This window comes from Phascolarctos cinereus, unplaced genomic scaffold, assembly GCF_003287225.1.
Source record: "Phascolarctos cinereus isolate Bilbo 61053 unplaced genomic scaffold, phaCin_HiC Scaffold_1;HRSCAF=81, whole genome shotgun sequence".
In the NCBI taxonomy this organism is placed as follows: Eukaryota; Metazoa; Chordata; class Mammalia; order Diprotodontia; family Phascolarctidae; genus Phascolarctos; species Phascolarctos cinereus.
The window spans coordinates 36,724,551-36,738,120 of NW_027555514.1; the positions used below are offsets into that span (position 1 = coordinate 36,724,551).

Consider the following 13,570-nt stretch of genomic DNA (forward strand, 5'->3'; position numbering starts at 1 on the left):
ACGAGGTTCTCCTGGTTACAAATTTTACTTAATTACTCTGACATGGGACTCCGCTCACATGTGCTCGGCCTTCACGGCCTGTCATCCATCTCACAAGGGGGAACAATGGTGATCATCACCTGTGTTTTTAGGGTGGAAATAGGCAAGAAGGGAGCACGGGACCCGCGGACTCCGGCAGAGGGCACTCGGGATATAACGTCCCTCCGAAATGTTACAACGCAGCCCATTGGGAAGCAGGGAAGGAGAACTAGGACAAAGCTAGTCAGTTTAATAACAATAAAGAAGAGGCAGGGATGCTTAGCATATAATGAGCTAGGCTACTCAGGGAGATCCGGGTTCAGATCCTAGCTGTGTGACCCTGGGCAAGTCACTGGCAATTCCCTAAGACTTCTATATTAAGTCACATATAGTCAGTCAATAAGCATTTTAGTGCCTACTACACGCCAGGCAAGTTGTAAATTGCTGGAAAAAGTTCCAAATACTAATGAAATCATAGGTCTGTGGCTTATTCCCATAATGATAAAAATGAATTACAATTCAGTGTTCCTTAAGAGATCCTATTAGTATGTATTTGTCCAACTTTATCGATGACTTTTGATTTGTATTCCAGGATCACTTCCCAAAATATTCTTCTACTCCTGCCCCTCAAGAGAGAGAGAAAAAGGGAGATAGGAAGGGAGGGAAGGAGGGAGGGACAGAGGGAGAGGGAGAGAGGGAGGGAAGGAAGAGGGAGAAAGGGAGAGAAGGAGAGAATGAATAGCAATAATTGTTGTAGTAAGTCCATAAGACAAATCTGGTAACCAACAATGCTATAAATCTGACTTTTGTGAAAACCTTCTGTATATTCTGACCAAGTGCAGGGCTTGTTTTTAGAATCTCAGCTCCAAGGCAGTAAATGTTATTCCAATCACATTGGATGCCCTAACTCATTAGAAGCGGCATTCCAATTATAATTACCTAACAGAGTCTTTGATTCTATCCACAAAGAGAAAACTCTCTCATTACTGTTTGGTATTAGAGGACGTGACATCCTTAATCAACCATCTACCATGTATTAAATGCCTACTACGTGCCAAGGCACTATGCTAAGTGATTATTAATGATAATAAGGGTGATACTATTAAGTGTCTCTCATTCCAGCATGATAGGTTTTACGGTATTCATTACAATTCAATTTTATTCGATTCAACAAACATTTAGCAAGTAACCTCGACGTGGCAGGGGCTGTTTGAGGTGTTGAGGATAACAAAATGTTTTTTTTAATGAAGCAGTCCCTGCCCTCGAGGAGGGTAGAATTATGAACAAAATTGGACAAGTCAATAACCATTAAGCTGAAAACTCTTCTATTTACTGGACTGCAGATGAAAATAAATAAAAGAGCTTCATGCTCCATACCATTTAGCTTATATTAACTATGGCAGGAGAACATTTTAAACTGCTTACCATGTTCTTTGAAAACTAATTGGTAATTAAGCTTGTAGAGTCAAACTTAACTCTTAACACATCATATTGTCCACCCACTGAGTTTACTGCTAGAGTAATTTTCTCACGGTTCAGAATTTTAAATGCTCTAATTAAGTTTGAAAAGACTTAGAATCCATTATTAAATACTATTTTTATTCCTAGCAAATTCATGTGGTAGTAAAATCAGCCTTTTTCATTAAATTAAAAATGGTCTCTGGGGGAGGCAGGTGGCCTTAACTGTTTCAAAGCAATTCTGGGGACTAGAGGCAGGTTCAAAGAATAAGAAAGGGAAACTGTTCAAACAAAACACTAGAAAGAACAGTGGCTCCCAACGGAAAAACAACAAAGCAGATGTGTGGAACGTGAATACACCCTGCAAAACTCCGCAGTGGGCTCAAATGAGATCAAAACAGAATTAGGAAACGTTTAATATTGTAAATAAAATTATAATACAGCCTACATAATGTGAATTTATAGTTTTCTAAGTCAATATGCAGCCAGCAAGCATCCATTTGTTTTTGAGTTTGACACCATGCAATAGATGATACCCAATTCAGTGAGGCTGTCCACTGATAATAAAAATGAGAGGGAGTAGCCAGAACACATATTTACATCTGGTTATCTGTGGAAACAGAATGTTCTTACCCCTTACTCAGCCTTTACACATGTGAGAATTGAGGGGGGAGGGGTGGCATCTTATAGGATGAATAGACATTGCTTATGTTATTTCTCACACTAGAGTTAAGGCAAGGTCAGCAATGTCAGTCAAAAAAAGATGGGACCCATCGGCTATTAATAGTAAAATGTTCCTTGCAGCAACATTTCTATTTATAAAAAAATAGCAACTGCATTATCAAAAACTCTTTAGAAAAATATTTTGTTGCTTGGATGGATTTGTGATTTTTTAAAAAATTGGAGATGAGTAGAACTTTTTACATCTATAGTTAAGGGGAAAAAAGTAGAAAATGCAGATTTTTCTCATGTGAATTGGCTTTAGAATAATTCCTAGTACCTAGGAACTAGATTTTTTTTATGTTATTCTTATTTACCTTTTGTCCATATTCAATTCTATTCAATCATTTGTTAAGGGCCTGCTTTCTGCAAAGTATTATAATGATTATAATCATAATAATAATAACTGGCATTTATGTAGGACCTTAACTTTTTTGAAGCACCTTGCATACATTACCTCAAGGAAGATTAGCCTAATTATTGAAAATTCCCATTTCAAATCGTTATTTCATTTCCAGAGAGGTTTTATACACAAGAATAAATCAGAACGCTTGGCAAAGTTAGGCGCTGTATCACAATGAGTGAGTCTGGAGCTCCCTAGCTGTTCTAATTCCTTGGGCTATTTTCCAAATGACCCTGCTGGACTCCGAGGTCACATGCAATATTGTCCAGTCTCTCCTCTGAAAAAATCCATGCTGCTATTATCAGTGGCAGTAAGAACTGGCAGTGATAACTTGAGTTAAGGTTACTCCTGCTTGATAAATCTCATAGTCGGAAATTCCAACAAAGAACACGTGATGGGATAATTGCAAACCATAAGGCTTTTAAAGCATGTCTAATTTAAATATTGAAACCACTGGGATAACAAGTAACAGCCGAAAGATTGTCTGTTTTGTCCAGGCTCTATCACTATCTTTGAGATCCCAACAAAAGAAAGAGATTTCTAAATATCATGTCGAGCAGATGCATCTACAAATTACCGCCTTCCCATCTCGGTTTAATTTTAGGCATAGATTTGAAACAAGTACAGAATTTTACACCCTGCAAGGTTTGGCTCAGTGGATAGAGGGCTGGGTCTGAAGTCAGGAAGATGAGTCTTCCTCAATTCAAATCTTACTAGTTGCGTGACCCTGGGTAAGTCACTTCACCCTGTCTGCCTCAGTTTCCTCATCTGTAAAATGAGCTGGAGAAAGAAATGGCAAACCACTCCAGTATCTTTGCCAAGAAAACCCCAAATGGGGTCAGGAAGAATCAGACATGACTGAAACTACTAAACAACAACAAAAAAGGCTTGGCTTGGGGGTCTCTTCCAAAATCCATTAGTTCCCAGTTTTGAGTGCTTATCACCATTTCCCCTCCCCACCCGAAAACCAAAAACAAATCATAGAATTTAAAACCAGGTAAGGCCAGAGAAGCACAACCCTTCATCTTACAGATGAGAAAGTTGAAGTGTTGAGAGGTCATCCAAGGGAAAAATGGCCAGGTCAGGTGCCGTGATCTTAAATGTAGCACAAATCCTACAGCATCCTGCAGTCCCTAGTTTATAAGGGCTTTATGTATATTCTGTATTTACTTATCTGGGTACCTGTAGATTATTTCCTGTAGAATGCAAGCCCCTTGAGGGAAGGCCCTGGTTTTGTTTTTAGTTGCTGTTGTCACGCCTAGCACATTATATAAGCTTAACAAATGTTTATTGAATTGAATATGTTAATACATTTGCCTGCGGGTATTTTTGGAATCCAAAATGGAGCCCAGGCAGTAGACCATCTATACTTCTCTGGTAGGTGGAAAGGGTCACCTGGAATAATCTGAGGAGCTCAGGGAGGGCCCTGCATGCCCCCAAGTATCTCTTCTATTCAGCTACTGCCTCAATCCAGACTGAAATTTCTAACTAACTTCCACATTGGCCATCTAAAGGAAACAGCAGAGTTCACAAGCTGGTGCCAGGAGGAAGAAGGGGGAAGAGAAAACCCTTATTAACATATTAAAGAAGATTAGCCAATCAGATTATCTATCTTTCATTTTGGGAGGGATGAATTATCAAAGATGTCTTAGATTCTCCACTGCCTAAGGCTGGCCATTCAAATCTGGCCTCAGATACTTACTAGCTGTGTGACCTTGGGCAAGTCACTTAACCTCTGCCTTGGAGGCAGCTGATGGTTCAGTGGACAGAGCGCTAGGCCTGGAGTCAAGAAGACCAGAGTTCAACTCTAGCCTCAGACAGTTACTAGTTGGGAGACCCTAGACAAGTCATTTAACCTCTGTTTGCCTTAATCCGCTGGAGAAGGAAACGACAAATCACTCCAGTATCTTACTGAGAAAATCCCATGGCCAATATGAGCTGCTGTGGTCCACCCGGTCACAGAGTCAGATACCACTGAACAACAGCAACAACAAAGCTGGTCTATAAGTAGAAGTGTGGGCAAGATTTATAAGGGATTTGCAGGCTGAAGGGCACTGGTGGCTTGAGGCAGGAAGACCAGAGTCCAAATCCTGCCCTAGACATTTATTAGTTGTATGACCCTAAGCAAGTCACTTATCCTCTGTCAGCCTCGGTTTCCTCATCTGTAAATGGAGATAATAATAACATCTATCCCGTGGGGTTATTGTGAGGATCAAGTGAGATATCGGCAGAAGGGCCAGTGCATCAACTGACAATGAAACAGACTGATTATAAACATTCGCTTTCTCCTATCTGTACAAGTGCTCCTTAAGTACAAATAATTTGAAATAAAAATGTTTATCCTACCAGCAATGGATGCAGCACAGGAGGTGCTCTTAAATCCAGGTGTTCTAAGTTTTAGTAGCATAAAGCCACACTAAAACTTTTGAGACGTGCCGTATCTCTAAAGTTCTTTGCAAGCCTGAAGTTCTATAGAGACGCTAGCTGTTACCGGAGACCAGTGAGCTTGACACTCATTTTCATAAATGTCTATGCTTTCATTCTATAAGAATCCACCGGCTTACTCCCTCCACCAGCACAGATTGCAAATCCCTTTCAACTTTAGCAGACACTTTTCCAGAAGTATTGAGACTAAAATATTCAGCCCCTGTGGCCAACTTGTGGACAAGCTTCTCTGAGTGTAGATGGGATAGCTGGTATACAGTCCCTCCCTCACCAGGTCTTTCTGTATCTAAAGCCTTTCCAGATGGGCAGGATCTGCCAGTGTAGACTGAAACGGCATTGCCTTTGAGACCTCATGGTCACCTCTACACCACAATGAGGCATGGGAAGATGGCAAGAGTGGAAAATTCTAGAATTCCTTAGGAAAGGGATGGTTTGTAATAATCGAAATGATTGTGGTGAACCAGTCAGTATGAACCAAGGAAGATAGCTGAAGATCAGGGGAATCCCAGAGTCACAGCATGTGTGGACTTCCCCAAGGCATCTGACAAAGTCTCACATGACATTCTCGATGACAGAATGGAGAACTGTGGACTAGATCATCACCCAGTTTGGTGTATCTGGAACTGTATTTGGTGCATTTGACCAAACGAATGGGTTGAGATGGACCTAGAAGGAAGTTTCTGGCTAGATGTCCGGGGACTTTCTCTGACTCAGGTATAGTCATCATTTTTCTTTCTTTTGGTCAATGACTTGAATGAAGGCAAACATGGCACACTTAGCAAGTCCTGGCATGGCATGAAAGTGAGGTGGATAACTAGTACGCTACCTGACAGAATCCAAAGCAAAAAAGATTCTATTTGGCTAGAACAGTGGGCAATAGTGAACAAAGTGAACACATTAGAGCAACCGCCAAATCCGGGTGAAGGTGCAAAGAGTCAACTTTAGGCTTCATGGAAGGAAAAAAAAAATCGATCGATTAACCTTAAGTAGAATGGACTGCTGAGGGAGATGGAAGGCTCACCCTCCCTGGAGATCAGGGAAAAGGGCTAGATCCCCACTTGTTGGGAATGTCAGAGGGGACTCTGGCCAGGTTGGACTTAATCAGGGATTCTTAACTTTTGTGTGTGTGATGGGCCCCTCAGGCAGTCTTGTGAAGCCTATACATGCCTCAGAATAATGTTTTAAAATGCACAAAATAAAATATGTAGGACTACAAAGGAAAACAATCCATTACCTTAAATACAATTAGTCAAATATTAAAATAAAAAATTCAGAGACCTTCCCCCACATGAAACGTTAAGAACCTCTAAGTCATTAGAGGGTCTTTGAAGTCTATCCCAACTTGGAGACTAAGATTCTCAACCTCAGTTTCCTCCTCCACAAAACAGGGATAATAATAGCATCTATATGTAAAGCACTTTGGAACCCTTAAACCACTAATAATAACAATAATAAAACTAACAAGTATTTATATAGCACCTTTAGGTTTGCAAAGTTCTTTTATCCTCACAACAACCCTGGGGGATAGGTGCTATTATCATCCCCACAGTAACAGACGAGGAAACTGAGGCTGGGAGGTTAAGTGATCTGCCTAGGGTCACAGAGCTCATAAGTGTCTAAGAGAGGATCTGAATTCAGGAATTCCTAATGTGAAGTCCAATCGTTTATCCATTACTCTACCTAACTGTGTAACTGTAACACAAGCAAGACATACATTTTAGCTACATAGAAGGCTAGGATAATTTCTAGGCAAGGCCAACAAATATTATGAGGAATATGTCATACTTCTAAGTGGTATTTCAGTGAGAGTATGAAATATGTGTGTGTGTGTGTGTAATAATAAGATCTAAAATTTATATAGCACTTACTACATACTAGACATTGTATTAAACACTTTGCAATTATCTCATTTGTACATGTGTACACATATGAATATGTATGTGTGTATATGTATGTGCATATATATGTATATATGTGTAGATGGACGGATGGATGGATGGATGGATGGAAGGATGGATAGATGGACAGATGGATAAACAGATTCTTTCATAGCAGAGAGTACAGGCAGGTGTAGAGACTATGCACTCTCACATTCAATCAAGAAGCACAGTTTTCAACTAAGGATCTGGAAAACCCATTCATCCAATACTTCATAGGTATTTCTTGAGCACTTGTGAGCAAGGCACCATGACAGGTGCTGGGGAAACAAGGATAAAACTACTACTAGTCCTTGCCCTCAAAGAGCTTCCATTCTGAAGAGGAGGGGTGGAGCAGGGAGATTCATTTCTTTTCTGGGACCAGGATGGTTGGTAGTAACCTCCCAAACCCAAAGTAGGGAGAATGAGGTTGTAGGTGTTAGAGCTCAAGAACTCAGGTTCTAGGTCAATTGACCTCTCTCAGTCTATAGGTGAAAGAATCTAGAAGCAATGACTCCCCTGGGTTAATTCCTAAGTACCAAACACTGTTCTTGGTAAATTTGATCACCATTTTATGTTTAAAAAGGAGGGGCCCAAAGCAAACACCAGTGATGTGCTCCTGTCTCTTTTCTGGGCCAAGGAAAACAGAATTTGAATGTAATGAAGAAATTATTCCAAGAACGTTGAGAAAACAAAACAAAACAGAAATCAATCTGAAACCAAACTCTCAGACAGAGTCTGGCATCTGTGAAAACCTAAACAAAGAAGAAGAAGAAAAAAACTAGATCCTGGCAGTCCAGTTCAATATTTCAAGGCAAATTTCAATAAAGTCAAAATTTAAAATTCATATTTCTATTTCAAAAAATCCCTTCTCTAGGAGGCCATTTCTTTTCACACACTGTATGTCACTAGCCACACCATTTTCTTTTTTCAAGTTATCTCTTAGCAATGACCAAGGTGGACAGTTATCATTACTCCTGACTCTCAAAGCTGAAGACACCAAGGTATGTGTCATTTTCCTCAGATACTCAAAAGAGTAAAAGATTCACCCAAAAGAAGTAGTCAAGGTCTTCCAGTCATAAAAATGATCACTGAAAAAGATGTGTCCAACAAGACGGGTATCTTGGCCATTTTTCAGAAGAATGTCAGATGAATGCAAGCTCTTCAAGGGTAGGGACTATTTATGACTTTGTCTCCCCAAAACCCCACCACAGTGCCAGGCACACTGAAGACACTAAATGCTTGTTGAACTGAGTGAAATCAAGTTCAGTTACTGTGCACAGTGTGATCCTAGCTTGGTAATCAACGAATATCAATTCAGCACCACCATGTTTAGCACTATACTCGGCTACAGAAGTATACAGAACATACAGATATAACAGACGTAGTCTAATCTCCGAAAGAGCTCATGAATTATTGAGAAAGAAAATGCCGACATATATGAAACCACAGAAAACAACTGAAGACTCTGTGTGCATGCACATATACAATGTAGTATGCTCAGGAGTCAAGGGACTTGAATTCAAATCTGCTTCTGCCACATACTGCTTATAGAATCTTATAAGAGAAAAATAATAATGACAGGCCATAAACCTTCACGATCCCAAATCAAGTGCTCTTCTATTCAGAGCTTAGGCTCAGAAGGAAGCCCTATTTTACTTGGGCTTTTAACATCATATATCTTCTGTCTAGAATTCTCCCAGGGTGGAAGGAGAGAAGGTCCTAGAGAATGAAAAATGGGCAATCTATGTCACACAAAGACATGTCAATGTAGCCAGAGGGGGTAGGGAATCACTTCTTGAATTATCCTGATTATGCGGGCAAAGGTGCCTGATAGGTGCCTGATAGAATATGAGCTCAGTGAAGGCAGAGACTGTTTCACATGTGTCTTTGAGCCTGGTAGACACTTAATAAATGCTTTCTGATTGACTGATGGTTCCATTTTTATTGGATAACACTTTGCTTACTCATGCCAACAGGAAGAGCTCAAAGGAGGCTTGCTGAAGAGCCCGATGTGATGCTCAGGATATGCTCTGCTATTTGTATGATATTTATATGTGAACTTGCCATCTCCCCCTTTAGAAGGTGACCCGTTGATGAGCAGGGATTATTTCATTTACTCTATGTATATCCCTACTGCCCAACACAGCATCTGGCACACAGTAATAATCACTTGTCAACTGATTGACTCATTGGCTTCAAACCATAGCTTTTCCCATTAGACTGGCTGAGGGGTTGGCTTTGCACAACTAGCTTTAGCACCCCGCAGCAAAATTTAACAACAGTTAACCCCTTCCACGTCATGACTTTCCCCATTATGGTTTTGATAAATCATGGGTTGGCATAAGAAATTTTTTGGGAGTTTTTGCAGAAGCTGCAGATGATACATGAAAACCAGCAGGTGACAGAAAAAGTTTAGAAACTTGGAAATGCATAAAATATATGTACAGTGTTGTTTAATATCAACATATTTTATCTTTTAATAATTTAAACACCCATAAAAGAAAAAGAAAAAATTCAGATTGCTTTTCTGGTACAAAGAGAGGGCCAAAAAGCTTTACACGGATTTTCCAGATCTCAGGGGGCACCGCATCCTTAACCCCCATGATGTGGAAGGGATAACTGTATAGCATGTGGGACTTTGATAGTGATAGAGTAACTGTATTTCAAAATCTCTTTGTATTGACAGTCACTCCATATCCAGCCACAAGATCTGAAAGTAGAGTTTGTGGGTTTCTGACTCTTCCTTTTGAGGACCCCGCCCCTCCCACCCTTTCCTTACTGAAAGACTTCATTTCTCACACAAGTAATTTGTAGTTCACTCTTGTCTTCCAGCAGAGCCACGCCCGTAATCTTTGCATTCCCACTCCAGTGGCTGGCAAAGTTGACACCTCCAATTACAAGACTTTTTCTTAATGTTGACTTCTGTAGCGGTCCAGTGATAAAAGAACCCACAAAGGAGGCAGGAATCAATAGTAACCTTATGACAGATCATCTCTGGTTTGGCCCACATGGTCAGAATCCATTTCTTATGAAATGTAATTCATCTCTTCAGCACATTAAAAAAAAGGCCAAGAAAAAATAAACAAAGCCAAATGAATCAACACTGTACAAGATGAGGCTGAGCTCACCCAACGTTGGTACTTTCTTTTTATGGAGAATCCTGATCAAAGCTAATAAGTAAGGGGGAAGAGTCATCTCCTATACTTAATTTTAGAAATAGTTTCTACTCTAGGAAAATAAAGAGATTTTTACTGACTGAGCAACTCAAATCACAGGTAAATAGAGAGGACTGAGAGATCCAGAATTGAATGGAACATTGTCAGTCAGTCAGTAATAAACTATCATTTATTAAGTGTCTACTGTGCACCAGTCATCGTACTGAGTGCTGGACAAATAACATCTTACAAGACACAAACTGTTTAATGCACATAAAATAAACGACCCTCACCAGCTAACTGGCCTGACCATCCTCGTCACTTCTTGATCCAAACTATAAGAGGTCACCACCAATAAACTGGACGTGAAATTGAAAAGGAAACTATGGAAAATATTCATTTTGGGGGGAAAATAAACAACAAAGGGAACAGGTTGGTAAAAAATATTTAGCTTTGTATCCATTAAGACGACTGGTCTCTAGGGAAATATCATTCAAACACAAGGTGGTTTTGGGTGGAGTGAAGCAAGTTCACCATTTTGGGAGCATCCCATTAACTATACCCATGACACTTCCTAAGTTGTTTTTCATGTCTCTCTTTTTTATCTTCTGATTCCTCACCTCCTCTTTAATGTCAAAAAATCAGAAGCATGCTCTCCGTTCTCAGGGGAAAAAAAGCCAAATAAACAGAAAGCATTTCTTCTTTAGAGAGCTTTTATGTTGCATATCTCATGAAACCTCTTAATTTCCCCAGTTTTCCTCTCCACAAGTGACCTCCATATTTTAGTAAGACTCATTCAGGAACAAGAATATACGTAGTATCTTGAAACTTTTGCAGAAAATCCTAAAAAGAGCCTAATGGCTGGATTATGGCTTTGATTGTGTTTGTTAAAAAGGTGAATGATTCCACAGCTTGACAAAGTCTCCTGGTGCTGGATTGTGGTATAGAAGGTACCCTGGGTTCTTACAGGCTTTGACAGTGGAATGTGTTCCATTTGGCAGGGCCTAACGAGATGGAAAGGTTTTGAGTATGAGCCCAGAGATGAACTGAACCTTCTCTTGCTTGAGGACGGGTGCAGTCAAGTTCAGAGGGGCTCATCGCTTTTTTAGTGGCAGTTACAGGACAAGGGTTATGGTGGAAGTTTTCACACCTGGGAGTATTCAAGTAGATTCTCAGCATTCAAGTGATAGAGCTCATTATCAATCACAATCTTTTTGTTTGTTTATTTTGCTAGGCAATGGGGTTCAGTGACTTGCTCAGAGTCACATAGCTAGTAAGAGTTATGTTTCTGAGGCCAAATTTGAACTCAGGTCCTCTTGACTTCAGGACTGGTGCTCTATCCACTGCGCCACCTAGCTGCCCCAATCACAGTCTTTTTGTTTTAACATGATATTCTTTCATCAAGAGGCAGAATAGAGGCATGAAAAACAAGGTGGGACTTAAGATTGAGGAGATCTGAGTTCAAATCCAAGCACTGATATTTCTGGTTGCATAGCCTAGCTGTGCATATCACTTGACCTCTTAGTTTCCTCATCTGCAAAATGGGGATGATACTTGAAATACCTATCCTACAATGTTGTTGGGAGGAAATAAGTTGACAAACATTAGAGTGTTATATAAATGTAGGTAATTTTTCACTTCTTTGTCCTCAGATTACAAAGGGAACACTTATAATGCCTTATTCCGAAAGTGAGATGTCAAAAGTGAGAGAGAGAATGTTTCTAAAGTGAAGTTTTGATCAAGAACCATAGAATTCCTCAAGGATAAACAACAAAAATTTAAAGGCATCTAGGCGGCTATTGGTGTCATTGATAAGAGCACTGGGCCTGGAGTCAGGAAGACCTGAGTTCAAATCCAGTCTGAGACACTTACTAGCTGTGGGACCCTGGAGGTGAAGTCACTTCATCTCTGTCTACTTTAGTTTCCTCTTCTGTAAAATGTGGATAAAAATAGCACCTCCCTTCCAGGGCTGTTATGAGGACAAAATTAGACACCATTTGTAAAGTGCTTTGGAAACCTTAAAATGCGACATAAATGTCCAGTATTAGTATTCAGATATTAAAGGCTATAGGCTACTCTAGGCCTTCTCTACATTCCCTACCAATATCTTATGAAACCAGAGGCTATTAGGAGTAAGAAGGAGCCCTTGACTACTTATTCTTTCCTCTTGACTAGTTCTTCAACACCACACTCTAACTTTCCTCTTGCATGTTGATAATATATTGTCACAAGAAGAGAAACTATGAAATATTTTTTTCTAAAAAAGTGAATACTGAAGTTCCAAGTACTTATTCCTTTCTTTTAACTAGTTCTTCAATACCACACTCTAAATTTCCTCTTGCATGGTGATAATATATTGTCACAAGAAGAGAAACTATGAAATATTTTTTCTAAAAAAATGAATACTGAAGTTCCAATGAAAAATGGCCATAAAATATTAGAAGACTTTTTTTTCTAAAACGGCTGTGGAGATGATTTGAATTTAATCTCGACTCTTTTCATTACTTATTTTAACAGACAGAATTAGTGAGAGGAGGAAGTAGACAAAGGCAGAGGCACAAGGCATCAGAGCTATTGGAATTCTGAATTATAGAGTACAAACTTCCTCATCTTTAATTTTTAGTTCAATCAGAATGTTTTGCGTGATTATTTCATAACACAAAAATAAGGCAAGATGAACATAACAGGATTATCAGCCAGATAGTCTAGAAACTAGAATGTTCTACCTAGATTACACAACACCCATTAGCAGACTTTCAAAGTCAGGAGGGCCAATCACAGCATAACCACGTACCCTCCAGCCTGGATACAGCCTTGTCTTTGACCAGAGACCTTCACCCTAACACCCAGCAACCCTGGCGTGCAGCAAAGACATCTTGGGAAGCTGTGGCTGTGCATAACAGAGTAAAAGGCCTGCCACTCCCCCTCATGAAGCCCCTCTCATAAATCCTCATAGAAAAGGCAGTTCATGTGATCACAAATTTAGAACTAAAAAGGACCTCAGAGGTCATCTGGTCCTTATTGTTGGTTCATCATTCGGTTCCATCATTCAGTTGTGTCCGACTCTCTGTGACCCCATTTGGGGTTTTCTTGGCAAAGATACTGGAGTAGCTTGCCATGTCCTTCTCCAGCTCATTTTACAGATGAAGAAACTGAGGCAAACAGAGTGAAGTGACTTGCCCAGGATTGCACAGCTATTAAGTGTCTGAGGTCAGATTTGAACTCAGGTCTTCAGGACTCCCAGTGAGCCACCTAGCTTCCATGTGCATTCACTTAATTTACAGATGAAGACACTCAAGCCCAAGAAAGCAAAATCATTTCCCCATCATACAACGTGTATTTGACCAAGGCAGGATTTTAACTCATATCCTCTGGCCTCAAAACCGATACTCTTTTCAATCATGCTGTGCTGCCCCTAAAAGAATGAAGGTGGGATTAACTAATTCCTTCAA

At 40.0% G+C, this 13,570-nt stretch overlaps 1 protein-coding gene across 3 annotated transcripts in view; it reads right to left on the minus strand.

Moving 5' to 3' along the window:
* The window catches only part of PLCL2 (phospholipase C like 2), a 235,856-nt gene that overhangs the window by 72,675 nt on the left and 149,611 nt on the right, over positions 1–13,570 (minus strand). The window lies entirely within an intron of this gene.